This window comes from Bufo bufo, chromosome 2 (assembly GCF_905171765.1).
Source record: "Bufo bufo chromosome 2, aBufBuf1.1, whole genome shotgun sequence".
NCBI classification, from domain to species: domain Eukaryota; kingdom Metazoa; phylum Chordata; class Amphibia; order Anura; family Bufonidae; genus Bufo; species Bufo bufo.
In genome coordinates, this window is record NC_053390.1 from 154121282 (window position 1) to 154136331 (window position 15050).

The following is a 15050-nucleotide window of genomic DNA, read 5'->3' on the forward strand; positions in this document are numbered from 1 at the left end:
TCCAAAATGTTTCCTTCCTTGTGAGACTAGGCCACGCATCAGGTTGAGGGTGCTGGCTAGGGTGTCATAAAACTGTCCCAGGCCTTGGAGAGTGTTGCCCTGCCTCTGTTGTAACTGATGTGTGTTCCCCTCGTATCACCTCCTCAGTTGGCCAAGGAACTCTGCCACCAGCAAAAGCTAGAAATTTTTGGAGCAATTTTCCCACAAAGACATTCTGATATTACACCATTTTGCTCATCCTCTCCACCACAGGAATGAGAGATGAGAAGTTCTCTTTGTAGCGGGGGTCGAGAAGGGGGAACAATCAGTAATCTGTGTTGGACAAAATGCATACGACGCGAGGGTCACAGGAAAGGCAGTCTAACATAAAGTCAGCCATGTATGCCAGAGTCCCAACAGACAAGACTTCGCTGTCCTCATCAGGAGGATGACTCAAACAATCTCCTCATCCTCCTCCTACTTTTCTACCCATCCATGCTGAACAGATGGATTAAAACTTCCATGGGTACTACCCTCTGTAAACAGATATGGAGAGAAAAAACAATAACAATATAAAAAGGAGGATAACTCACTCGATTGATCTCGGAAAAAATTCCAAATAATCAAATGGTCAGGCAGGGCGCCAGAGGTTGGAACCTCTTAGACAGTATTAATAGAATAAAATAGGATAAATAATTATTGTAGTATAGATAGATAGAGGATAAATTACGAGAGGCTGCCATAAGCGATTCTGTGTGTGCCTGGGCACCAGGCATAACCAAAGGCTGAATACGTGAAGGCAAGAAATAATAACTGCAATATACCTGAAGGCGCCAGTCCGAGCAATTGACAGTTGTTCAGAATCATTATATTGTATCAATCAAATTAAAATCATTAAATAGTGAACATCACTCACTTCACAGGGAGGATTTCCTATTGGGATAAAGCTCAAGACACCCAAAAGGAATCCTCCCTATCCTGGATCGCCTGTAGGATCTTAGGATGAAGCAGCAGTCCGAGACCCGGTGACTTCTTGCAATTTCCTTTATTGGTATAGAAGCAGGATATAAAATTCAAAGCTCAACGCGTTTCGGGGAAATAAATATCCTCACAGGGGCTCAGACCAAACATAATACACACAACGACATTAAAACAACAATACAACATATATTCAGAACATTATCCTTAACATTGGTAGGTCAGTGGACCCTAAAATAATAATTTATATACTGTAAAAGAAGATAGTATGCGCCTCGGTTCCGGACCCTACTTCCGGTCCGTGGAACGCATGGTTAGTTGATCGAGCGGAGGTATGTGCGCATGCGCCGGTAAGGAGAGTGATTCCAGACAGAGTCGTGGAACGCATGGTGAAAATTCTGGCCTGCTGGAACGCTCGGCCTCACCCCGCATGCGCCACACCAACCGCTTATTAAGAAGCTGATCAAACACATAAAAAAGCTGAAAGATAGAGGAGGGGCCACTAAATCGGAAAGGCCAATGTTTTGCATGTATAAGTGATAGAATAGATGAGAGAGTATATATGTGAGTGTGCATAACTATATAACCAGATATAGACCTCTATATGAAAAATCAATTGATATATAAATATTTCTCTTGATTCAGTGTTGATAGGGTTAATAACCACTTCCCTTTTCTCAGCTGTTGCTCAGTGGTCATCACTTCTACCCTTTATAGTCTTACCCCACCCTTCTGACTATGCAGTTGATAGCTTCATTTGGGTTTGGCTAAATGCACACAAACGTTGCTTGTTTCTGTGTCCGTTCAGTTTTTTTGAGGATAGGATGCGGACTTGTTCATTTCAATGGGTCCACAAAAAATGCGGACAGCACACCGTGTGCTGTCCACATCAGAATGTCCATTCGGTAGCCCCGCAAAAAAAATAGAACATGTCCTATTTTTGTCCGTTTTAGGCATTGTTACAATGGATCCGCAAAAAAAACAACGGATGGCATACGGATGACAACCACTTTTTTTTTTGCGGACCGCAAAATACATATGGTCGTGTGCATGTAGCCTTTGGCTGAGCTGGTGTGAGATCCTCTCTGGTGTTCCTGTTCTTCCAGTTCTACAGAAGTTAAGTTTCGGCTTTGTTTGTATTTGTTATATTCCCTATTGTTGCATCTGGGCCTGAGACAGAGACTTTCATTCGTCCATCTGGGAAGGAATGGGTTGTTTCTGGTCCTATACTTATTCAATGGAATTATAGGGAAATCAGGGCCTAGGTATCCTGCTTATTAATATTCCTGCCTTCAAGGTCTATTCATATTGATATGTAGTCAGGGCCCGGATTAGGGTTGTCTAGGAGGTGACCTGTTTCTTTTATAGTTTTCAGGCCAAGTTACTGTTCCCCTTCCCTCCTGTTCTGATGCCCATGAGCTGGTTTGGGTGCAACCCTGCTGTGAACACGGTTCCTCCTCCTCCATCTCCTCCTCCATCCCCTCCTCCTCATCCTCCACCTCATCATCCTCCAGAACTGTGCCCAGGCTGGAAAATTGTGTAGCTGGCGTATGTCTGTGCAGGAACCCACCCTCAGAGCCACTTGTGAATGACTGGTCTAAAACCCTTGTAAATGTTACCTCTTCCTCCTCTTCCTTCGCCACATCCTCTTCCATCATCGCCCGAAGCGTTTTTCAAGTAGGCATAGATGGGGGATAGTAAAGCTGAGAACGGCGTCATCAGCACTGGTCATGTTGGTGGAGTACTCAAAACAGCGCAACAAGGTACACAGGTCTCGCATGGAGGCCCACTCATTGGAGGTGAAGTGGTGCTGTTCTGCAGAGTAACTCACCCGTGCGTGCAGCTGAAACTCCACTATTGCCTGCTGCTGCTCGCACAATCTGGCCAGCATGTGCAAGGTTGAGTTCCACCTTGTGGGCTGGTCACATATGAGGCGGTGAGCGGGAAGTCTGAAGTTCCGCTGCAATGAAAACAGGCGAGCAGCAGCAGGGTGAGAACGCTGAAATCCTGCACTTTCTGCAGCAGCTCTGACATATTGGAGTAATTTTTCAGGAATTTCTGCACCACCAAATTCAGCCCATGTGCCAGGCAAGGGATGGTGGAAGGACATGCACCAAACTGCTATCCGCCTCAGGCCCAGCTGCCACTGCATTACCCAGTGTGCTGTTAGGGAGATATAACGTCCCTGACCATGCTTAATGGTCCACATATCCCTAGCTATGTGGACCTTTCCACAGATGGCGTTGCGCAGTGCACACCTAATTTTGTACCCCACTTGGTTGTGCAGGGAAGGGATGGCTCGCCTGGAAAAGTAGTGGCGGCTGGGCACAACGTACTGCAGGACAGCTACCGCCATCAGATTCTAAAAACTGTCCGTGTCCACCAGACGGAATGAAAGCATTTCAAAGGCCAGGAATTTGGAAAGGCTGGCATTCAGGGCCAGGGATCGCTCCAGAAGGGGATGAAGAGGCCGAGACTGCAGCAGAAGAGGAAGCAGGAGGAGCCAGAGACCTTTCTTGGTTTTTGAGCTCCACTGCAGCTCATGCAATGCACTTAGATGCCTAGTCATGCAGGTTGTGCTCAGGTTTAGAACGTTTATGCCTCATTTCAGGCTCTGATTGCACAGCGTGCAAACCACTCGTGGTCTTGTTGTCAGCACATTGTCTGAAGAACTGCCACACCAGGGAACTCCTTGGAGCTGGCTTTGGTGTGCTCGGTCCCTTGGTGTGGTGGGCAGTAGCAGGCGTACTGTCTAGGGGACGGCCGCTCCGCTTTTGCACCCTGCTCCCTCTTATGCTGTGCTGGTGGCTCTGTGCAACCACCGCCTCTTCCTCCAAACTACACAGGTCACTCACATGACCTTGATTCCATGTGGGGTCGAGGACCTCATCGTCCTTCACATCATCTTCCAACCAGTCTTCACCCCTGCCTTCCTTGTCGGTTTGCAGACTGCAGAAAGCCACAGCGGTTGGCACCTGTGTTTCATCATCATCCTAGACGTGCTGCGGTGGTCCTTCCATGTACTCAGCCTGAAACATAAGTGGTTGGGCATCGGTGCACTCAATCTCTTCCACTTCCACTATGTGGTTGGCCCTGGGAAATCCTGCCAGCAGAGTCATCAAAAAGAAGAAGAGACCTCTGCATGACTTGGGGCTCAGACTGCTTGGCTGATTTGCAAGTAGGTGAGTTGAAATAATGATGGCCATGGGCTGCAGGTGCCAACTCTGATCTTTCAGCAGGGGACTGGGTGGGAGACAATGTGAAGGAACTGGAAGCACTGTCAGCCACCCAATCTACTATCGCCTGTACTTGTTCTGGCCTCACCATTCGTAGAGCCGCATTCAGCCCTACCAAATAACGCTGAAGGTTCTGTCGCCTACTCGCACCTGAGGAAGGTGTTTCACTTGGGTGTTTAGCTGGCACAGATCGACCTCATCCTCTCCCTGCAACAGGAGCTCTACCAACACCAGCAGCACCATGACCAGGGCCACGTCCCTTGTTTGACGCTCTCCTCATTTTTGGTGGTCACCCACCAAAGTAACAGACGTTTTTACTAAATTAAGTTCCTTGTGAACAATGCAGAGCAGTGGTTTTTTGACGGCCAAAATGGGTTAGGCCTCAGAGGTTCTTTACACCCAAAAATGGGAATTTGAAGCCCAAAAATGTAACAGCGGTATTTAATGGTTTTATTTGACTGACAGGAACACAGCGTAGGCCGCAAATGTACTTTATAGCAACAAAAATTAGAATTTTTCATAAAAAAAATTTAACTGCAGTATTTGGCGGTTTTATTGGACTGTTAGAAATGCAGCACAGGGCAAAAATGTACTTTATTGCCCAAAATAAAAAATTAAACAGATGAATTTAACTGAGATTTTATTTCAATCTCAGAATTTAGGTACAGGAGTTTTTTTACTTAAAAAATTGTGGAAATGTCACCCCTACAATGAAACAGATGGATTTATGTGCCTGCCTGTCACATGTGCAGGCCTCAGAGGTACTTTACAACAAAAAATTTAAATATGTCACCCTACAATGGAACAGATGGATTTAACTGATTATATTTCACTCTGAGAAATGCAGCACAGGGGTACTTTACAGAAAAAAATGGGGATATGTCACCTCCTGGGTCCCTGAACTTACAGATGGTAATATTTTCCCTTCCCCTGGCACATATGCAGTGCAGGTGCACTTTAAAAATGGGTATATGTCGGCCACTGAACTACAAGAACAGGATTAAATGATTGTCCCTGGCACATATGCAGTGCTGGTGAACTGCCATTGCACAAAATGGCCGCCGACGCCCACTTAACTAACAGACGGATTAAAATAAAATTTCAGTCTCACTGGGCTCAGGGCATGGTAAAAAATGTTGCATTGCACCCCCAAAACAAAAAACTCTGTAGATTGCTGACTTCACACCAAGTGCATATATCATAGTATTTCCTAATCTCTCCCTCACAGCAGCAGCATCCTATCCCTACAACTAGTAAGAGCAGAGTGACGTGCGGCGCTACGTGACTCCAGCTTATATAGAGGCTGGGTCACATTCTGCACTTGGCCAATCACAGCCATGCCATTAGTAGGCATGGCTGTAATGGCTTCTAAGGGCACACTAGTAAAACGCTTGCTGATTGGCTGCCCTGCAGCCTTACAAAAAGCCCCTTTAATTTACCGAACACCGAACTCAAATCCGAACTTTTACAAAAATGTTTGGGTTCGTGTCCGGGTACGCAAAACCCTAATGTTCGGTACGAACCCGAACTTTATAGTTCGGGTTCGCTCAACCCTACCCCCAAACACTGAATTCAAGCCACAGTACACTGTGAAGATAGTGAAGCATGGTGGCGTAAGCATCATGATATGGGGATGTTTCTCATATTACGGTGTTGGGCCTATTTATCGCATACCAGGGATCATGGATCAGTTTGAATACATCAGAATACTTGAAAAAGGTCATGCTGCCTTATGCTGAAGAAATGCCCTAGAAATGGGTGTTCCAACACAACAACGACCTCAAAAACACCAGTAAACATGCAACATGTTAGTTCTAGACCAATAAGATTGACGTTATGGAGTGCCCAGCCCAATCCTTGGATCTTAATCCAATAGAAAACTTGTGGGGTGACATCAAAAATGCAGTTTCTGAGGCAAAACCAAGAAATAGAGAAGAACTGTGGAATGTAGTCCAATCATCCTGGGCTGGAATAGCTGTTCACAGGGGCCAGAAGTTGGTTGACTCAATGCAACACAGATGTACAGCAGTTCTCAGAAACAGTGGTTATACAAATATAGAAACATAGCAGGGGCGTAACTAGAAGTGACTGGGCCCCACAGCAAATATTTGTAAGGGCCCCCCCCCAGCGCGCTTCGCACCTCCCTCCTCCTGTGTAAACCTCACTCCTTTGGCACAGTGTAGCGGTATACTGTATATTGTGGGGCACAGTGGATGCTATATGTGTATAACATAAGCATATTTCACATGAAAACTTACAGTTACTTGACCCTTGGGGATCTCGGACGCCACTTCAACACTTTGGCCGGGGGCTCGGCGGAGCTGATGTTGTGCTTTATCCTAATGAGAAAGATTTCATAATAAGGATTTGGAGAAGGGGCAGTGGGGTCGCAGAGCAGGGAGAGGCTGGTGCTGCTACTAGGGGGTCATACCATGAGGGAGTAATAAAGCCCACAATAATGCCCCCCCCCCAGTAGTAATAATTCTCCTTATAATGTGACAGTGCAAAAATACCCCCTTGTAATGCCCCCAGTTGAGCTAATGTCCCCATAGTGCCCCCATAATGTCCCAGTATAAAATACTCCTATATAGTGCCCCCACAACCGTGCAGGGCTCCATTCTTGATATAGATGCGGGTCCCAGCGGTGGTACCCGCACCTATAAGACAGGGGGCATATAAATATAATACTTCAGGAGCTTTACTCTTTATTACTAACTAGCAGAAGGGCCCGGCTTCGCACGGGTATATTTCATCTATTTAATTTCATGTTTCTGTGTGTCGTTAAAAGATATCAACAGTATCTCCCATAACAGTTACCTCTACAGTACCCGCCCCTTTAACAATGACCTCGACAGTGCCCACCCATTTAACAGTGACCTCCATAGTGCTCGCCCCTTTAACAGTGACCTTCACAGTACTCGCCCCTTTAACAGTGACCTCCACAGTGCCCACCCATTTACCAGTGACCACCCCTTTAACAGTGATCTTCATAGTGGCTTCCCCTTTAGCAGTGACCTCTACAGTGCACGCCCCTTTAACAGTGACTTCCACAGTGCCCGCCCCTTTAACAGTGAACTTCACAGTGCCCGACCCTTTAACAGTGACCGCCCCTTTAACAGTGACCTCCACAGTGTCTTCCCCTTTAACAGTGACCTCCACAGTGCCCGCCCCTTTAATATTGATCTTTATGGTGCCCTCTTCTTTAATAGTGATCAAAACAGTGGCCGCCCCCCTTAACAGTGACCTCCACAGTGCCCGCCTGGATAAATTAAATATGAACTTATATTGACTGACACAACTTATATGACTGAATATTTGATCAGTTGTTATGGCAACCTGGAGCAGGACCTGCGAGCTTCTATTGTCTAGTAAGGGACATGTGACCATGTAAATGGCAGTTCGGATTTAAGTGAAAGGCTTGCTGGCTTCTATTAGCTAATGCATTTGTTGGGAATATCTCAGGAACAGTAAGCCCTAGAGAGCTCAGACCTGGTCTAGAATCTTCCCGGACACCTGAGGTACCTGTGTGCCAAATTTAGTGAAGATCGGTCCAGTTGTTTGGTCGCGCATAAAGAACGTCCAGTCAGACAGACAGAAACAAATTTTTATATATAAGAGATAAGTGGCATAGGCAATATTAAAATTTGCAATATTTTGCAAATTTTTAGCTGAATATTCACAATAAATTTGCAAATTCAAGATTGCAAAAATCAGCAATGTAATATGCACATATTGCACACACAATTTCATTAGCTATAACAAACAATCGCACAAAGGCTATATGCCAAAACTTGGGTATGTGCAAGCCAACAATCTATCCATAAGAGACAATGGCAGCCTTGTGTGCAATGAGACATTCAATACCAGCTCTCATTTGACTGAGCTTCAAAGTTGCTTGATTTGAGTTGGATGGCTTGGGGGACCTGCACACCTACATCATTATCATTAGGGTGACAAAAATTGTAATATATATTTTTTTTTTATTCCAGCTAACTCTTCTCTCACTGCTTAGGAGGGCTGCATAAAAATATATTTTGTCATGTAAACTCATTTACATAAATATGGGCATATGGGAAACACATGCAAATTAGCAGAATCTGCCTTGTTTTTCAGATGAAACACTATTTGCATGTCTTTCCCATATGCCCATGTTCATACAAATGAGTTTGACAAAACAGTATAGAAAGGTTATTGAATATAAATGTTAGGACAATTAGAAAACTGAAATTTTTTTGCAGCCCTCCTAAGCAGTGAGAGGAGTTAGCTGGCATCCAAAAATTTTTTTTACAATTTTTGTCACCTTAATGTTAATGATTTAGGTGTGCAGTTCCCCCGAGCCATCCAACAAAAACCAAACAACTTTGAGACTTACTGGCTCTCAGTTGGATAAGTCTTGGGTTTCTTCATCTCGATCTTCTGATTAAAATCAAGGCATGCCCAGACGTGGTTGGAGGGTGCGAGGTTTGAGCTGATATGGTTTCCTTTCTTAAGGGAGACAATTATTTTTTTCTGTGGCTTTGGCTGACAGTTCCTAAAGATGGCTGCAATCCCGCACACCATTTATTTGGAAGTGGACCCAAAGGATACACGAAAGAATACTTTGGAATTTATTGTGATCAAGCTCGTGGAAAAGAAGGCTGGAACTGGGAGAGATCTAATTTATAGTGTCCAAAACTTCCCTAAAACTGGTGTGTTCGATGTAACTTTTCTTAATGAGAACTTTTGGAGGCATATGAATGATTCAGAAACAATTCAGAAAATCCTGACTTAATGGGAGTGAAGATAACTCAGTTATTTGGTCTTCATAAAATTTCAATTGTAGTACATGTTTATAATCCTTTTACTGAAGTTAACTTGATTATGGTCTTTTTGCTGAAATATTGTGAATATGTGGGGAAACCTGTGCCTCAGAAGAATCATCTTAGATTTTTTAATTATAAATACCATTTCAAAAATAAATTGAAAAAGGACCCGCAGCGTGTAAGAGGTTTTAGTCACCCTCCGGGTAATTTTTCGGTGGCGGGGAATAGAGGTTACTTAATGTAGCCTGGGCAGCCGTCCTATTGCAGAAAATGCTATTCTTTTGGACCACTCAGGAAAGTTGTCAGAAAGGTGTATGTTGTAGAAACTCTAAGCAGGAGGGACATACTGCTGGGGAGTGCCCAACTCCTAAAGCATGTGATATATGTGGGAAAACAGATCACATGTATCACACAGTGAGCCCTAACTTATACACAGCCCTACTTGCAGAACAAGTCTTAGGCGACAAGTCCACAACTGGTCGACGTTCCCTATACTGGTAAGTGCAGAGATACAATCCAAGTGCCTGCGAAACACACAGATACCTGTTCACACACAGGACACACAAACAAACGCCAAGGGAAGTAGAGCCAGAAACAGTCAAACCAGGAGATTGATACCAACAGAATCACAAAGTGGAAAGAGGGAGCAAAAACAATCCAAGGGTCAATACCGGACAGGACGAAGGTACAGAATCGCTAAGCAGAGAGAGTGGTCAAGGTATAGCCGAGGTCAAATCCAAAAGCAACAGTTCAATACACACAAGTAGCAGAGCACAGCAAGGAAAACCTATAACTGGCAAAAGTGATTGCCAGTTGCAGCCTTAAATAGGGAGATAATCACCTGAGCGCTGACATCACCGGGGGGCGTAGCTCAGGTGTGACCTAAGGAGGCGTAACCAAAGTGGGTGATTGAGAGGAGGCGTGGTCTATACGATACAGAGAGGGGCGTGGCCTAAACATCATGAGAGGGGCATGGCCTAAACACTGAGTTACCAAGTGTCCGAGCCCCAGACTGCAGCGCTGGAGCTCGAACAGGCAAGTTGGTGACACTTTTTTAAAGAATTTAGGTTAAGGTATTTGTATAAATTAAGAGAGTTGGGTGTTGATGTAAGTGAGGATATTGTGGGAGTGAAACGTGAGATTAAAGAATTTTTGATCGAAAAAGGAAGAAGTATAATTTATAGGGCAAAATTAGAAAACTTGGAGAAGAATGAAAAATGCACACGTTTTATTCTTTTAAAAGGTGTTTGGAAAGAGGCAATGCATAAATGTATGTTATAATCAGAGTGGTAATGAGGTAAATGGAGAAGAAATGAAGGAAGAAGTTGCAAAATTTTATGAAGAATTGTATGCTGAGAAATGGAGGGATGAAAGGTTGGAGGATGATGTGTTAAGTGTGATAGATAAGAGCTTTAATGAAGAAGAAAGAGTGGGGATTATGAGGTATATAACAAGTAATGAAATATGGAGGGTGGCTACTAGTATGGCAGCAAATAAGACGTCAGGGGAGGATGGTCTTCCGGTTTAATTCTATAGAAAGATGTGGGATGTGGTAGGAACTGATGTGGTAGCATTGTATAAGTTTATGTGGCTGAATGGAAAAATGGCTGATAGTATGCGGTCAGGGGTGATTACCTTGATTCCGAAAAAAGGTGACTGTAAGGTATTTAAGGAATTGGCAACTAATAGCGTTACTTAATTGCGATTATAAGATTTACGCGAAGATGTTTGCAAATAGAATGAAAGAAGTGATTTATAGAGTGATAGGGGAAGGACAGTGTTGTGCGATACCAGGAAGGAGGATTCATGAAAATATGTGTATGTTGAGAGATTGTTTGTGGGACTGTATGGAGAGGTAGAAGAAGGTGTTTTTGTAAGTTTGGTTTTTGAAAAAGCATATGATAGATTGTCTCATATGTTTGTGTATAGAGTGTTGTTAAGAATGGGATTTCCAGCTGAGTTTGTGTGGAAAGTATGTATGTTGGAATTTTTAGTCGAGTGTTATTGAATGGTTGTATAGGTACTGTAGAAGAGTAAATATGTTTTCAGGGTGAGGCAAGGGTGCCCATTGTCACCTATTGTGTTCATATGTGCGAACTATTGTTGTGTTTGTTAAGGAAAGATAAGGTGATTCGTGGAGTGCAAATACCAGGAGGTGGTGGGAGTGAATGGAAGGTGAGTGGTTATATGGATTATGTGTGTGTGTGTTATGTGATTTCGAGTGTTCAGTAGGACGGGTGAAATTGTTAGTGTCTATATTTTGTGGAGCATCTGCTTTTCGTGTGAATTGGAATAAGAGTGAATGTAAAGCTTTTGGAGGAGTGATTGGGAGGGATGTGGTATTTAGCGTGGTGGAAGGTCCAATTAAGGTTTTAGGTGTGAAATTTGATGAGAAATTAGAAGGAAAGGATAGTTGGGGAGAGGTGAAGGTGAGAGTTAAAAATAAGTAAAATTTTTGGCCGATGAGGGATTTGTCTTTTTTTTGGTAAAATAATGGTGATTAAAAGTGTTATCTTGCCTATTTTTTTGTATACTGCAATTGTTTTTCCACCAGGTTATATGATGAGAAATCTGAATAGAATTTTGTTTGTGTTCCCATAGGGATCGAAGATGGAGAGAGCCAAGAGGGAAGTATTAGTTAAAAAGATAAGTAAAGGAAGTTTGGAGTTTCCAAATTTGGAGGTATATTTTGGAGTTAATATTATTTTGTTTTTACTAAAGATAGTTAAGATAGAGACAAAATACTCATGTATGTGTAGATATTTATTTGGAACCTACTTGATACGGTTGAAGTGGTGTGTGAGGGATTTGAGATGTCCAATTTCGTTTGGGGTGCCAGTATGGTATATGTGGGTGTATAAGTTTTTGGTTAAGTATGAATTATGTGGAGTAGATGTGAGAATGTTGTGTAATGAAAGTTTGGTATACAGGATGATAGAGTGTAAAGAGATGGAGTGTGGAATAAATATGGTAAGGGGTGCTGATATAGAGAAGGATGGATGGGTTAACGAATAGACAAAGTGAAGTGGTTTGGCAGAGTTTACATGGGGTGTTACCAGTAAAAGAGTTTCAGAGGAATCGAGGATTAGTAATAAGTAATGTATGTCCTAGAGAGGGTTGTGGTGGAAGTGAGAGTATTGTACAGCTATTCTGGAATTGTAAGTTTGTGTGGGAGTTGATTAGAAGAGTGGGACCATTATGAAAAGAAATAACTGGGATCAGTTTGTTGTCCTTTGAATTATTTATGTTTGGTTTAGGTATGAGTGATGGGGTGAAGGAGAGAGTGTTGTGGTTGTTGTTGGCTTGCATAAAAGAAGTATTGTGGGATGTAAGAAATATATATGTGTTTAAAATAAAAGAATTAACCATTAGAGATAGCGTATGAATTGTATTAGGGAAGTTATATGTGTGTTATCTGTGGGATAAAAAAAGGAAAGAGGAGGTTGATGCAGAAGGGATATGGAAAGTGAGAAAGTGAATTATTGTAGTAGATTGTTACTCGTGATTTGTATTTTTTTGTATTCTTTGTAAGTATGTTGGAAAATAAGAAAAATAATTGTTCCCAGATGATGATGGGTGGGAGAAGTATGATCGGTAGTTTAATGATCATATAGTATCCTCATCTGAGGGGAAAAAAAAAAAAGTCTCATTGCACACAAGGCTGCCATTGTAAGGTATGCTGACTACCTGTCTCATGGATAGATTGTTGGCTTGCACATACCTGGCTTTTGGCATACAGTCTTTGTGTGATTGTCTGTTACATGTTGTCTACTGTATGTTATAGGTAATGATTTATTTTAAAATATAAAATAGCATCTATAAAAATAAATTATTAATGATAGGTAGGAAAATATTTATAATAAAAGTTAATTAATGATAGGTCAAATAACTATAAAAAAAAAAGTCATGGATGATAGATAGCATAATAAGGATAAAAAAAAGGCTGTATATAATAAGTAAAAAAATATTATAGCTTTATATAATGATAAAAAAAATCTAGAATATTTGTGATTACGAAGATATAGCACTATATTCTAAATATAAAAAAATGTAATCCCATTCGATAAACGGTGAAATGGAAAAGAAAGTAAAAATGGCCATTCGATGTTTTTTGATCGTTTCTCCTCCCTAAAAAAAATAAGTGAAAAGTGATCAAAAAGTTGCACATGCCCCAAAATAAAATCACTGAAAAGTTAAGATTTCCCCACAAAAAACGAGTCTTCACATAGCTCTGCATACATAAATACAAAAAAGTTATAAGGGTCAGATTATTGAGACTAAAAGAATAAATATATTATTTTCAAGTTTGGTTTTATTTTCAGTATAAAAACGCAACAAAAAATATGCATATGTGGTATTGCCATATTTGTACTGACCTGGAGAATGAAAAACTGGTCAGTTTTATGACATAGGAAACACCGTAAAAGCAAAACCCAAAAAGACTTCTGATATTGTGTTTTTTTTTCAATTTTACCCCATTTATAATTTTTTTCCAGCTTCCCGCCACATTGTATGCAACTTTCAATAGTGCAATTAGAAACAGCATCTTATCCCGCAAAAAAACAAGCCCCCATAAAGCTATGTGAACAGAAAAATAAAAAAGTTTTAGCTTTGGGAGGGCTGGTAGTAAAAAACGAAAACTAAAAAATGGAAAACTGCCGTGTCATGAAAGGGTTCAGAATACTTTGTATACTTGCTAACTCTTGTCTCAAGTGCACATTGTTTGAAGATTTTTGTGGTGAGCGTGTAAGCTGTTCCAACACCATATTTGAAGAAATAAGACCTGTTGCTATGTGATGCCTCCCATATCTTTGCTTGTGTTTGGATTTTTTTAAAATGGGCATAAATCACCACTATTTTGGGTATATATATATATATTATTATTATATATTTTTTTTATATATATATGTGATGAGCGAAGTTCTCACATATTCGATTTGGCTGCTTTGCCGAACTTCACAAAGAAATTTGATTTGTGATGAATTATTTTGTCATGAAACACATTTCCTTGTAAGTAGCGGGCGCATTGACAGGGAATGGCCATTGAACCCCTCAGATACCACGTTCATCGCTGATCGTGGTATCCGAGATGAAAATTGAGGGCTGTTAGGGGTTAATCAATAAAAAAAAGTTAAAGTACTAACCTTATTCATTTGTTTGAGAAGAGTCCGCTGTGGCCAACTTGAATGAAGATCCAGCACGAAATCTCGCACAGTGCATGATTACGTCAACACGCTGACATGATTGCATAAGATTTCGCTGGAATCTATAATCAAGATGGCCGCTTCAGACTCTTCACGCGCAAATGGATGATGTATGAATTTTTTTTACCTCCATTTTAGGGAAAATTGCTTAGTTAACATGGAGCTCAAGGAAATATGGCTTCACGGCAAATCTAATTTTCCCTGAAGTTTGGATCGAAGTCCAGTTTGTGAACTTCGATTCGCTCAATCTATTGTGTTATTTACTAATGACAAAACTTTCCATTTTTCTCTGATTTGTTATATTTTTATCATGTGAAACATATCCATAACAGATAGCATTTAACAAGCATATAAACAATTCTTGTTTCTTAAGATTCAGATTCTGTTAAATAGGTACTGGTACTAGAAAGGCTATACATCGCCACCTTCTGCCCTCAAGTAATACTGCAACATAAAGTATATACCTTTACCCAAACCTTCTAAACAGCTAGACTTCCCCAGTTTTAGATCAGTCTTAAAAACAGAACAGAATGCAATACACAGTTTATAAAAAAAAATAAAAAAAAATAGAATGATCATTCCCTAAAAATTGAAATTGAAATTTCTTAAATGAAATGTTCATTAAACAATCTTCAAACTAACATAAATGACTCAAATGAGTTCTGCTATCCAGATGAAGAAATACTTTGTTATTATTTGAGTCACTTTGTTCTTTTTATAATCCCCTGCTGATAGCCAGATGCTTTTCTTAATAATTTTATGTATACACATTAGGCGAGATTGTGGTTGTTATGATATTATTTTTTACTTATGTTAATCAGATAACATTGCTAGTAGGAGTTGTTCCATTC